We start from the raw sequence: 13486 nt of genomic DNA, 5'->3' as shown, positions 1-13486 counted from the left end.
ATTTCTTCAGGACTTTGGTATGTCAGTTAATCTCTTTGGTTTAATTTGTTTTAAAACCAGGAATAATTATATTTCTGTAGTCTAGAAGAGATTCTAGATTTAGGAGTGCTTGTAAAGCCTTTGAGAAGCTTCATTGGTAGATGTTCTAAATTATCACTATGTACTTACAAATATGCTCTCATTTTCTTAAAGGTTGATACTTCCTTGCAGCATTAACTCAATATTTTCAAGGGACAGATTGCTAATTAATTTTCTAATATTGTGGAAGCACACTAAAATTAATAAGTACACAGTCATATTTAGCACAAATTACTTAACTCTTAAGTTTTGCAATACTGTATATTGGTACATTTTTCATATTATAAATATCTGATTTAAAGTTTAAAAAAGATTACATATGAAGTCACATAAGGCATAATATGGAAAATAGGCAGGGAAAGCCCGCTTCTACAGTTCATGGAATTACAGGAACCAGGTGACGGGTGGTACTTTCTCCTCTGCTTCATGTCGCCTCTGTATGTTGCTTCCAGAAAACAAACAAACAAACAAAAAAACCCCCACAACACTATAGTTATAGTCCAAACCTCAACGCTAAAGCCATTTCACCATTCTGAAAACTTCCCGCAGCTCTGATTGAACAGTTCCTGTCACATGTGGTTTAGTTCTGTCTTGCTTTTCCTCCTTATTTAGACTCTTCAGAGAATCATAGAATCATAGAATCATTTCGGTTGGAAAAGACCTTCGAGATCATCGAGTCCAACCATCAACCATGCCCCCTAAACCATGCCCTGGAGTACCCTGTCCACTCGCTTTTTAAATACCTCCAGGGATGGTGACTCAACCACTTCCCTGGGCAGCCTGTTCCAATGCCTGACAACCCTCTCAGTAAAAAAATTTTTCCTAATATCTAACCTAAATCTCCCTTGCCTCAACTTGAGGCCATTTCCTCTTGTCCTATCTCCAGACACCTGACAGAAGAGACCAGCACCCACCTCACTACAACTCCCTTTCAGGTAGTTGTAGAGAGCTCTAAGGTCTCCCCGCAGCCTCGTCTTCTCCAGACTAAACAGCCCCAGCTCCCTCAGCCGCTCCTCATAAGACTTATGCTCCAGGCCCCTCACCAACTTGGTTGCTCTCCTCTGGACACGCTCCAGCACCTCAATGTCTTTCCCGCAGTGAGGGGCCCAAAACTGAACACAGTACTCGAGGTGCGGCCTCACCAGTGCCGAGTACAGGGGAACAATCACGTCCCTGTACCTGCTGGCCACACTGTTCCTGATACAGGCCAGGATGCGATTGGCCTTCTTGGCCACCCGGGCACACTGCTGGCTCATATTCAGCCAGCTGTCAACCAGCACCCCCAGATCTTTTTCCGCCAGGCAACTTTCCAGCCACACTTCCCCAAGCCTGTAGAGCTGCATGGGGTTGCTGTGACCAAAGTGCAGGACCTGGCACTTGGCCTTGTTGAACCTCATACGATTGGCCTCAGCCCATCGATCCAGCCTGTCCAGATCTCTTTGTAGAGCCTCTCTACCCTCAAGCAGGTCGACCCTGCCTCCCAACTTGGTGTCGTCTGCAGACTTGCGGAGGGTGCACTCAATCCCCTCATCCAAATCATCAATAAAGATATTAAACAGAACAGGGCCCAGCACCGAGCCCTGGGGAACACCACTTGTGACCCGCCGCCAACTGGATTTCACCCCATTCACCACAACCCTCTGGGCTTGGCCATCCAGCCAGTTTTTCACCCAGTGAAGAGTACACTTATCCAAGCCATGAGACGCCAGTTTCTCAAGGAGTATGCCATGAGAGACAGTGTCAAAGGCGTTGCTGAAGTCAAGGAAGATAACAGCCACAGCCTTTCGCTCATCCACTGGGCGGGTCACCTGGTGATAGAAGGAAATCAGGTTGGTCAAGCAGGACCTGCCTTTCGTAAACCCATGCTGACTGGGCCTGATCCCCCTCTTATCCTGGACTTGCCATGTGAGTGCTCTCAAGACAAACCGTTCCATAATCTTCCCCGGTACCGAGGTCAGGCTGACAGGCCTGTAGTTCCCCGGATCCTCCCTCCGACCCTTCTTATAAATGGGAGTCACATTGGCAAGCCTCCAGTCCTCTGGGACCTCCCCTGTTGACCAGGATCACCGATAGATGATGGAGAGTGGCCTGGCAAGGACCTCTGCCAGTTCCCTCAGTACTCTTGGATGGATCCCATCAGGTCCCATAGATTTGTGAGTGTCCAGATGGCATAGTAGGTCCCTAACTAATTCCTCCTGGATTAAGGGGGGTATGTTATGCTTTTCATCCTTACCTTCCAGCTCAAGGGGTGGAGTACCCTGAGGATAACCGGACTCACTATTAAAGACTGAGGCAAAGAAGGCATTAAGTACCGTGGCCTTTTCCTCATCTCTGGTTGCTACGTTCCCTTCTGTATCCATTAAAGGATAGATATTCTCCTTGGGATTCTTTTTACTGTTAACATATTTGTAAAAACATTTTTAGTTGTCCCTTACAATAGTGGCCAGATTTAGTTCTAGCTGAGCTTTTGCCTTTCTAATTTTCTCTCTGTATGATCTAACAAGATCCCTGTGCTCCTCCCAAGTTGCCCGCCCTTTCCTCCAGAGATGATAAACTCTCCTGGTTTTTTTTGACTCCTAGCAAAAGCTCCCCGTTCAGCCAGGCCGGTCGTTTTCCTCAGCGGTTAGACTTGCGGCACATGGGAATAGCCTGGTCCTGAGCCGTTAAGATTTCCTTTTTAAAGAATGTCCATCCCTCCTGGACCCCTTTGCCCTTCAGGACTGTCTCCCAAGGGACTCTCTCAACCAGTGCCTTGAAGAGGCCAAAGTTTGCCCTCCAGAAGTCCATAGTGGTGGTTTTGCTGACCACCTTCCTTGCCTCACCAAGAATTGAAAATTCTATCATTTCATGGTCGCTAAGCCCAAGACGGCCTCCGACTAACACACCTCCCACCAGTCCTTCCCTGTTCGTAAACAACAGATCTAGCAAGGCTCCTCCCCTGGTTGGCTCACCCACCAGCTGTGTCAGGAAGTTATCTTCCACACACTCCAGGAACCTCCTAGATTGTTTACTCACTGCTGTGTTGTATTTCCAGCAGATGTCTGGAAAGTTAAAGTCCCCCACGAGGACAAGGGCACACGATTCTGAGACTACTGCCAGCCGCTTGTAGAACAATTCATCCATCTCTTCAACCCGGCCGGGTGGTCTATAACAGACTCCTAGCACAATATCTGCCTTATTGGCCTTCCCTCTCATCCTCACCCATAAGCACTCCACCTTGTCATCAGAATCGTGTAGCTCTGTACAGTTAAAACATTCCCTAATATAGAGAGCCACCCCACCACCTCTTCTACCTTGCCTATCCGTTCTGAAGAGCTTGTAGCCATCCATTGCAGCACTCCAGTCATGGGAGTCATCCCACCAGGTTTCCGTGATGGCGACTAAGTCATATCTATCCTGCTGCACAATGGCTTCCAGCTCCTCCTGTTTATTGCCCATGCTGCGTGCGTTGGCATAGATGCATTTGAGCTGGGTTATCGAATCCACCCCTAGCATCGGCATGCTGCCCCCAGGCTCATCTCTGGTGCACCTAGTTTTATCCCTTACCCCCTTTGAACCTAGTTTAAAGTTCTTCACATCAGCTTTGTTTTGTAGCCTTTTTATCTTCCCACTGTGTCCCATTTCTTTTGCTTTTTTCAGCTGATGGTTAGCCTCTCCTAAATAAAATCCCTCACAGCTATCCAGTAATGGATAATTGGTACCTAAAGGAACTACAGCTGGTGTTTTATGCTATTCTTACCTTTCCATGTCTTCTGACTTTTCCCTCCCCTCGTGTCTTGAAGTTAGAATGTGTGTTTAAGTAGTAGGAGAAGCATCTGATACTTTACTGAGGTTCATCCATTTGACTTAAATCTAGCAGATGTTTGTGTCTGAAGTAGTTCAGAAGACTAACAAACTGTTATCATTAACATATTCGGTGTGTTCTCTATGGTGAGCTCACCAGAGATTGCAAATATGATAAAATGGAAGGTAGAGTGACTGCTTTTCAATAATACGTATTTAAAATGTAGCAGCTACCTTGAAAAGTTCAGGACTAGCAGGAAAACCATTTAATCTAGGAGGATATCCTGAGTAAAGAATAAATTAGGTTTGTAAACTGAGAGATCTTGTGAAGGGGAATAGAAGTGTCTGCATTTGTGTTTCATGGCAATACCACTTCAAGTTAAGTGTAAAAGTGTGGGGGAGAAAGGAAAGATGATTGATTTGGAACAGAGAGGCAGCATAGCCTTCTCAGAGGCAGTCTCATCAAAGGAGGTGGGAAGGTCCTCTAACCTTTAAATCTGAAGTTTGTTTCTGAAAGCCACTGCCTAGAGGTAGACTGAACCTAGATAATTATCTTGACTTCTACAGCTGATATTAAACTTCAAGAAATCATAAATGGCATCTAAAACAAGATGTTGGATACTAGGAGTAAATGACAGGATGTATTTTCTTCTTTTATACTTTACTTCCTTAACACCCTGCCCGGTTTTGTAATGAAGAAGTTGATGCAACTTTGCTAAAATAAAATGTCTCATTTTCATTTTAAGCTTGACTGGTATTTAAAGTGGATTCAGGTAAATAACACACTTATATGGTGTTCTTACTTCTCCAGAAGGAAAAAATCTAAACAATGGGATGTAAGCAAATACATCATCTCAATGCCTAAATTTAAGCAGTTCTAATATCTCAGGTGTTGTGTATATCCCATTCATGTGTAGAAGTCAGACTGGTGCCTGATATCCATAGTGTGTGAAGCCTACTCCTGTATTTATGAGTGGCTCTGGGAATGAAAAGATAGTGAAAGGACAACCTATGACTTGAGGAGAGCACATTTGCTTTTCAGTGTTATAAATTACTGGCTACAATTTCAGTATAGAGCAGCAGGGTCTATAGAGTCCTCTCTACAATAGTTGAAAAACACCTCCTGAGTTTATAGTAATTTCCTTCACTTGTCAAATCCAGACCAATGATCTTCATGTAAAACAGGGACTTGTGTACATAGGAGTTCTGAACAAACATGTAGCAAAAAATTTCAATTAGCATCACAATTAGCAAGAAAAGGCCATTTGACTTCCACAGACTAGAATTTTGCTTATTTTTTTGAATGTTAGCTGTAACTTGTTTCCAAAGAATTACGCTATTCAATAAACAAATTATCTCCATTGCACTCTTATCTAATTAATAAACTGAAATCCTCACAGAGAAGGAACAGAAAAATGTTCTTCTGACAATAGGACTTTCCTCTTCCTAGAGAAGAAAAAAAATCATATTTGAGTCTAGGCTTGTTGCACACTGAGTTTTATTTCCAGAAAAGTGTAGGACATGGTGGAAGACCAGTTCAGAACCTTTAAGGAGTGAGGTGGTTCAGGAAAAATTTGGAGGATACGATGTCAAGACCATAGTAAAAAAGCCTGCTTTTTTTTTCAGCACAAGTTTCTCACATCCTTTTTGAATATTGCAGTTTTCCAAGAAGAAGCCTTGCACTTTTTCTCCCAATCCTACTTGATGACAATAAAAACTGCATATAATCTACCTGCCAGATCACCCTTGTAACACATGGTTTTCCTAAAAATGGTTTCATTTTGCTCAAAAAATTTGTTTTCACATGATGTTAATAACAAAAAAATATATTCTGTAAATTCTTTACAAGATTTCAGTAGAACCTTTAGATACTATAATACTGCTGTGGTGCACAAAAAAAGGTCAAGGGTTTTTTTAATTAGTGTTGTCATGCCCTCTGTTATGATTTTATCCTGAGTCTCATGCTTTTCAGTGTTTCATTTAAAGCTCCATCTCTTGGAAGAAATTTGTTGCACCAAATTCTTAGTTTGTTCATGGGAACTAAGGTTTTAAATAAAACATTGCATGTAAAGAGATTCATAATGCTATCAATTCTCAAGATTTTATCTAGTCCTTTGCCCTCCAGGTTGTGGAGAAAAACCCAAGATCATCATTCTTACATGTTCAAATCAGATGGGAAATAAAAATAATCCAATCTATAAGATGTCTTAAAATTCATGAGTTCATTTTTTTTTTTTTTAAACAGTCTCATGATTTATTGTGCCTGGCTTGTGATTTTTTGAGTGTCTGGCTTTGACAGTACAGTTAAATATAGAATGTTCATTCATTTTATTCAATTCAGTTTCTAAAACTTATCTGTCAAAATCTTTCTGCCAGTACATTCAGGTTTCCATTTAGCTAGCTGACCCCTTTTCAGAAAGACAATCAACCTTTTACTTAGCACAGTGCTATAATTTAATTAAATTGTCATGAATATACTTTTTTTCAAAAAAGTGTGTTTTATTTTGTTATAATAATGTTCAATACTCTTTGTAAAAAATCTTTTTTTTCTTTTTTTTTTTCTGTATTGCTTTCTTCAAGCCTTATGCTCTGCTTAAAATCTTCACTTAACACCTACTAAGACATTTTGTACTTCAGTATCCCCTTATCCCTGAAACTATCTAGAGAAGAAAATGGAAATATCTAGGGTGTGTTTAAAAGTGAAAAGTATATAGATCTGCCAGGCTGCTGAGCAGCAGGAGGGGCTGCTCATGGCCACTGCTAAGTCTTTGCAGAGAGGAAAATGCATAGTATTTAATATCATTTAGGAGGTAACACAGTTTAGGTAGACATGGCAGAATTTTTTTTTTAATTCATATCATGATATCTGATCCAGTAAGTATTCATCTTAATTGTGAAGTGTTAAGAATACCCACGGAAGGGGAAAAAAAAATTCTTACTGCTGAGTTGAAGTTACAAATTCAGACTAGCACAGTGGGGAGTAAGATTCATCTACCTCTTCCTCTGCATGTGAAAGGGCTTTCTAATCTCTACAATCTTTCTCTGTTTATTAGTACAATATTTGATTTTGGTACTCTCTTCATTTCTAAGCTGGTAATATAAGTAACCTTTATTATATCACTGAAATTGGAGTTTCTTTCTTGTTCTGATCAGAGAGTCATACCCATACTTCTACCCATAATTGATCTCATATATAAACTATCTAAAACACATCCGAGGCACATTAGTATAATCAATCACGCAGTTCAAAAAGGGGAAGGGCAAAGTCCTGCAGCTGGGGAGGAACAACCACCTTAGGCACTAGTGTATGCTGGGGGCTGATCAGCTGGAAAGCAGCTTTGCAAGAAATGGACCTGTGGGTCCTGGTGGACACCTAGTTGAACATGAGCCAGCACGTGTCCTTGCAGCAAAGAAGGCTAATGGTATCCTGGGCTGCATTAGGAGTGTTGCCAGCAAGTCAAGGAGGGCAATCCTTTCCTGTTATTCACTGCTAGTGAGGCCACAGCTGGAGTACGGTGTCCAGTGTTGGGCTCCCCAGTACAAGAGACACATGGACATACTGGAGAGAGTCCAGTGAAGGCCCACAAAGATGGTTAAGAGCATTTCTTCTATGAGGAAAGGCCGAGTGAGCTGGAATTGTTCAGCCTAGAGAAGAGAAGGCTCGAGGGGATCTTACCAATGTATACAAATACCTGAAGGAAGGGTATAAAGAAAATGGAGCCAGGCTCTTTTCAGTGGTGCCCAGTGACAGGACAAGAGGCAATGGGCACAAACTGAAACACTGGAGGCTCTGCCTGAACATCAGGAAACACTTTTTTAGTGCGAGGGTGACCGAGCACTGGAATGGGTTGCCTTGGGAGGTTGTGGAGTCTCCCAACGTGGAGGTATTCAAAAGCTGACATGGTCCTGGGCAACCAGCTCTAGGTGACCCTGTGTGAGCAGGGGAGTTGGACTAGATGATATCAGAGGTCCCTTCCAACCTTACCAGACCGTGATTCTCTGAAGTACTATTTTCAGCTGGTTTTATTGATGCAATATTTCCAAAATTTCATTTTTAACTGAGTCTTGGTTTGGGAATTATATCCCACTGAATTTGAAGAAGACTTATAAAAAGCATGATGAAAATCACTCTCCTATGCCTCAGTGTCTAAGCTAAGTAAGACTGAACAGTGAAAAGATTAACATTTGTTTTTTATTAGAGTTAGCTTCAATTCTATTTAAGTAAAGTCAATATCTGGGAGATGATACTTTATTTTTTTTCTTCAAAGTGCTGGTTTTCCTTAGTAGTCATCTGTAGCACCTGCATGTGCATAACTTTTGAAAACAGATCACTTATTAGAGGGCTTAGACATATCATCAGAGGTAACTTTTAGTTACTTCATCTTAAAATAAATATCAGTGCCCAGTATCTTTAATGCTCTGTTGATTTATAGTCCTCAGAACAATTTTGCTGTCTTGCCAATAATTCATTCCTAGTATGTGTTTTAGGGGAATGTGTTTTAAAACATAACCTTTTAGATTAAAAGCATCAATTAAATGAGGCAAATGTGCTATAATTACAACAGAGATACATGGATATGTCTCAGAGAAGATTAACTTAAAAGCTAATTTTGAACACTTAAATGTCAGTTTAATTATTAATGGAAAATTTACTGTTTGTCACAGATGATAAAATACACCTTCTAGACTGTAGTTATTCCTGTAAAATTGGAAGGTGTCGCATATCTTGCTATTTGATGTCCTCTTGATTATGTATCTGGTCTAGTCCAATGGGGACTTTCTCTGAAGCTGACTGATCAGTCTTTATGCCATTTAATGTATGGCATATCTACCTGGAATGCCATGACATAAACAGTTGTTTCTGTTCAAGCAGAAATTCATGCTATGCATATTTCCATTGCAATGTATCTATCTTTAATTGCTGTATATCAGTGTCAAAAAAAGTGCATGTTTATGTTTCATAAGAATTAGATCCCAACATTTGAACATACAAATATTAATATGTCTGTACTGGGTTTACATGGCAAGGTTTTGGTAGCGTGGGGGCTACAGCTGTGGCTTCTGTGAGAAGATGACAGAAGCTTCCCCTATGTCCAATAAAGCCGATGCCAGCCGGCTCCAAGACGGACCCGCTGCTGGCCAAGGCCGAGCCCATCAGTGATGGTGGTAGTGCCTCTGGGAGAACAGATTTCAGAAGGGGAAAAAGTTATTGTGCAACAGCAGCCGGAATAGAGGAGTGACAATATGTGAGACACCAAGGTTGGTGAAGAAGGAAAAGGAGGAGGTACTCCAGGCACCAGAGCAGAGATTCCCCTGCAGCCCATGGGGAAGACCATGGTGAGGCAGGCTGTCCCCCTGCAGCCCAGGGAGGTCCACAGTGGAGCAGATCTCCACCTGCAGCCCGGGGAGGACCCCACGCCGGAGCAGGTGGGTGCCCGAAGGAGGCTGTGACCCCGTGGGAAGCCCGCGCTGGAGCAGGCTCCTGGCAGGACCTGTGGCCCCATGGAGACAGGAGCCCAGGCTGGAGCAGGTTTGCTGGCAGGACTTGTGACCCGGCGGGGGACCCACGCTGGAGCAGTCTGTGCCTGAAGGACTGCAGCCTGGGGAAGAGACCCATGCTGGAGCAGTTTGTGAAGAACTGCAGCCCATGGGAAGGACCCACGTTGGAGAAGTTCATGGACAACTGTCTCCTGTGGGAGGGACCCCACGGTGGAGCAGGGGAAGAGTGAGGAGTCCTCCCCCGAGGAGGAAGGAGCAGCAGAGACAAGGTGTGATGAACTGACCCCAACCCCCATTCCCCATCCCCCTGCGCTGCTTGGGGGCAGGTGGTAGAGAAAACCGGGAGTGGAGTTGAACCTGGGAAGAAGGGAAGGGTGGGGGGGAAGCTGTTTTACAATTTGTTCTTATTTCTCATTATCCTACTTTGGTGTTAATTGGCAATAAATTAAACGTAATTCCCCAAGTCAAGTCTGTTTTGCCCGTGATGGTAATTGGTGAATGATTTCTCCCTGTCCTTATCTCAACCCATGAGCCTTTCATCGTATCTTTTTTCTCCCACTGTCCAGTTGAGGAGGGGGAGTGATAGAGCAGCTTGGTGGGCACCTGGCATCCAGCCAAGGTTAACCCACCACAATGTCTCCCAATTTTGTAATCTCATACTCTTCCTGAGGAGGGTAGCATTCTGTTTGTATTACAAGATTTCTGTTTTTAAGAGTCTTTTGAGTATATGTTTTGACTGGTGTCAGCTTTTCTTTTAAGGGTCCAAAAGACTGTGCTAGCAAATCAATATTTTGAAAAGAAGAGAAGAAGCATTATCAGCTCATGGTCAAAGTAGCCTAGTAGACTGGAGTTTATTGAAAAGGATATTCTGAGTGTTTAAATCCAGCCCTTTCCTATCATGGACAACAATATCATACAATCCTTTTCATTAAACTGATCAAGTGAATTTTTAATGACTAGATTGTTTTTTCCCCACTAATTCCATTGAAATGTTGTTCTATAAATTCACTGTTCTCTGGCTAGAAACAGTCTTCTAACTTCCAAGCTAAATTTATTAATGACCAATATATCCATTTGCTCCTGTGTCGACATTGTCCTGTAGCTTCTCGCCTCCTGTGTTTATTTTTCTGATGTATTTAGAGAGCACAATCATATCCCTTTCTCAGCCTTCATTTTACTAGGGTAAAAGGGCCTAGGCTCGTTTAATACCCACTCCTAAAACAGGCTTTGTAGTACTCTTGCTTGAATTTCTTTTCTGTTTTATTTCAAGTTAATTTCTCTTGAACCAGAATGACCATACTTGATATAAACAGTATTGCAGATGAGCGTAAGACCTTAAGGTCTTTTATAGTGAAATTAAGAATTCTCTTTCTTTCCTGAAAATATAAAGACTGAAACATTTTTAGATTGTCATTGCTGTTTTTCAGAACTTTCTCGCATCCATGGTTTCTAGTCATCTTGTAACAGATATATTTACCCATGTTCTTTTCCTCTGCTATTTCAGACTCACCCTCTGGATTATGGCATCAATTCCTGTTGTTTCGCCTTAAGTTCACAAGCTATTGAATTTTGCTTCATTTCTATTATTACCATCCTCAAGGTCATCCAATTTTTCCTATATGGAAGAGAATTTCCAATTCTTTTCTGTACAGACAATGACTCCAATTCTTTTTAATCAGAGAATCTCATTAACCCACTCCTCCACTTTGTGCCAAGGACATCAGAAAGCATATTAAGATTAACCTCATGACCAGTTCTAGAAAAGACCTACTTGCAAACACTCCCCAAACTTGTTCTTCTGCTCTTCAATGTGTTTTTTCATATTTCTTTCTTTCCAATTCTCCACAAAATAGAATATCTCAACTTTATCCAATTTTCACCAGTGTGGTACTATCATCTCAGATGCTTAACTGGTATCTAGATAGGTAAGATGCACCCAACTTTTATGCAAAATGAAAATGCAGTCTCTTATCAGTGGAAATTTTATGTTAATCTAGACTAGTAAATCCATTCTTTCTCATGTAGTTTTACATAAGTGCATCATGATAAACCCATTTTTTTCAGTATGAACATTTAAATGTGCAAAAAGGTACTGGAATGGTAAAACAATTTGATAGATGAAAGGCAAACTTAGAGTGTAACCTTGCTTTCTTTCCTCCTGACAGTGAAACGTGTGGGAGAAATGTAAAATGGAATGCCTGTAGGGTTTTATTTGTGTATTGAGAGGTAGAAACTAATGACCTGCAGGAAAGGTCTTACATTGGGAACCTAAAATGAGACAAACAGAATATCTTTCTGTGTGCTTTACACTGCTGGTCATCTTCTCTTCTTAATCCTAGGTTTAAAGAAGAGTCTTTGATACATTCCTCTCTCTCTCTCTCTTTTTTTTTTTTTTTGCTACCCTCTAGGGGCTAATCTAATTAGTGGGCTGAAATTAGTAGTGGTTAGGTACCTGACTTGCTACATCTTAGAAAATGTAATTCCTGCCTATTGACATATTCAGGTGCCCATATGCTCTAGAAGATATTGCCCCTGGTCACTTATGGATAAAAAGAATACCTACTAATTTTCCTTTAAAAGTAGCCAGCTGAACACATGTGAAGGGAAATTTCCTTTGATTCTCTTGTTCAATACACTTTAACCATTCTCTCCAATGTGCCTGACTGGAAAAGAAAAAGAAAAGAAAAAAAGAAGCAAGAGGCAAAACCCCAAAACATTTCTCAAAAACTAAGTCTTGTGGTGCTTAGGCTGTAGCATTAACTTTAGCTTAGCTCTGGCCTTTTATGAACTTCTGACTGCTTCATACTAGCAGCATTAAATCATTACCATTGCAGCCTTTTATTCTGTAATATCACATATATGCAAACTAGCCTTGAAAGGCACATTGCAGCCCAAAAAGAAAAGGCAGTGCTTTCAATCTGGAAGCAAGCCATTTCAACCAGAATCACATAATTTGCTATTTTTTATTTCTGCTCTTTGCATACCACATCACTTTCTCTGCACAAAATCTCAAAATAAACTTTGCTTCTCTTTCTGAAGACTTGGCCTTTTTTTTTTTTTCCTTGTATTATCTAAAGCATTTCAAATCCTCTTTTAACCAACATTTCAAGGATAAGAACAGTACTGGATGTTGTTGAATACGGAAATTTTTTGTGAAACATAAAAACACTACAATGGATGTTTTCTGTATACCGTCATCATAAAACAATATGATAAAGGTTTAGAGATGCATAAATGTGAGCTTGCATATGAGCTAAGTCTGTTCAGATGATGCATAGCTGAACTGGATTACTGAAATAAACTACAGAGGTTGACAAAATAGTGGACAACCATGCGGATGGTAAAACAGAAGCAGAAAAGTATTTGTTAAGGTGGACTTCAACAGAAAAATCCTTTCTTTCTTCTCTGAATATGCTGTTGAGTTTAATTCCAGGTGTTTCTCAGTGCCACCTCCCTGGGGACACTGCCTGACCTGGTACTGACCAGCAACTGGCTAATCAACAAATGAAAGGCCAGCTGAACTCACTCCTTTATTAAGTAATTTACCAAATAACAAGAACCTTATTCAGATGAATTTTATCAGTGGAGCACAGCTAATTGAGCACTTCAAATAGAAAGGAAAGTTCCTGAGGAAATATATAAATTATAGTATGTATGACTTAGCCTTCTCTCGTATTTTTTTTCCCAAGGGCTCCAGTGCACAGTACAATAGATTAACCTATTCCCCTGAGAGTTTTCAGAGAGAAGAGGTTGTTTCTAGGTAAAGCAGACCAATGCTTGTTCTGTGAATTACCATAAAGAATAGGAACAGGTCTAGGAAGAAATCAACTCCTACATTAGATTTTTTTAGATGGTATTAATTGTTGTTTGGGCTGTTTGCGTGGTGTTAAAATTACTTTATCTGCAGTACTAAAACTGTTTTTTCACTGAAGTTGGCACTTGTATGCTTATGGAGTTTTCTCTGAACATTAAGTTAAGACATTTGGCTGTAAATAAGCAATAGGAGAATTTAGAAAGTTTTCTCAAGAAACTTACCATAACTGTTCATTTACTGTATGCGGTACCTTACCTCTGTAAACTTACATAAAGAAACAGTTTCAGTGAAAACTTCTGCATGACCTTTCTA

Source organism: Harpia harpyja, chromosome 6 (assembly GCF_026419915.1).
Source record: "Harpia harpyja isolate bHarHar1 chromosome 6, bHarHar1 primary haplotype, whole genome shotgun sequence".
In the NCBI taxonomy this organism is placed as follows: Eukaryota; Metazoa; Chordata; class Aves; order Accipitriformes; family Accipitridae; genus Harpia; species Harpia harpyja.
This window is presented reverse-complemented; position numbering follows the sequence as displayed.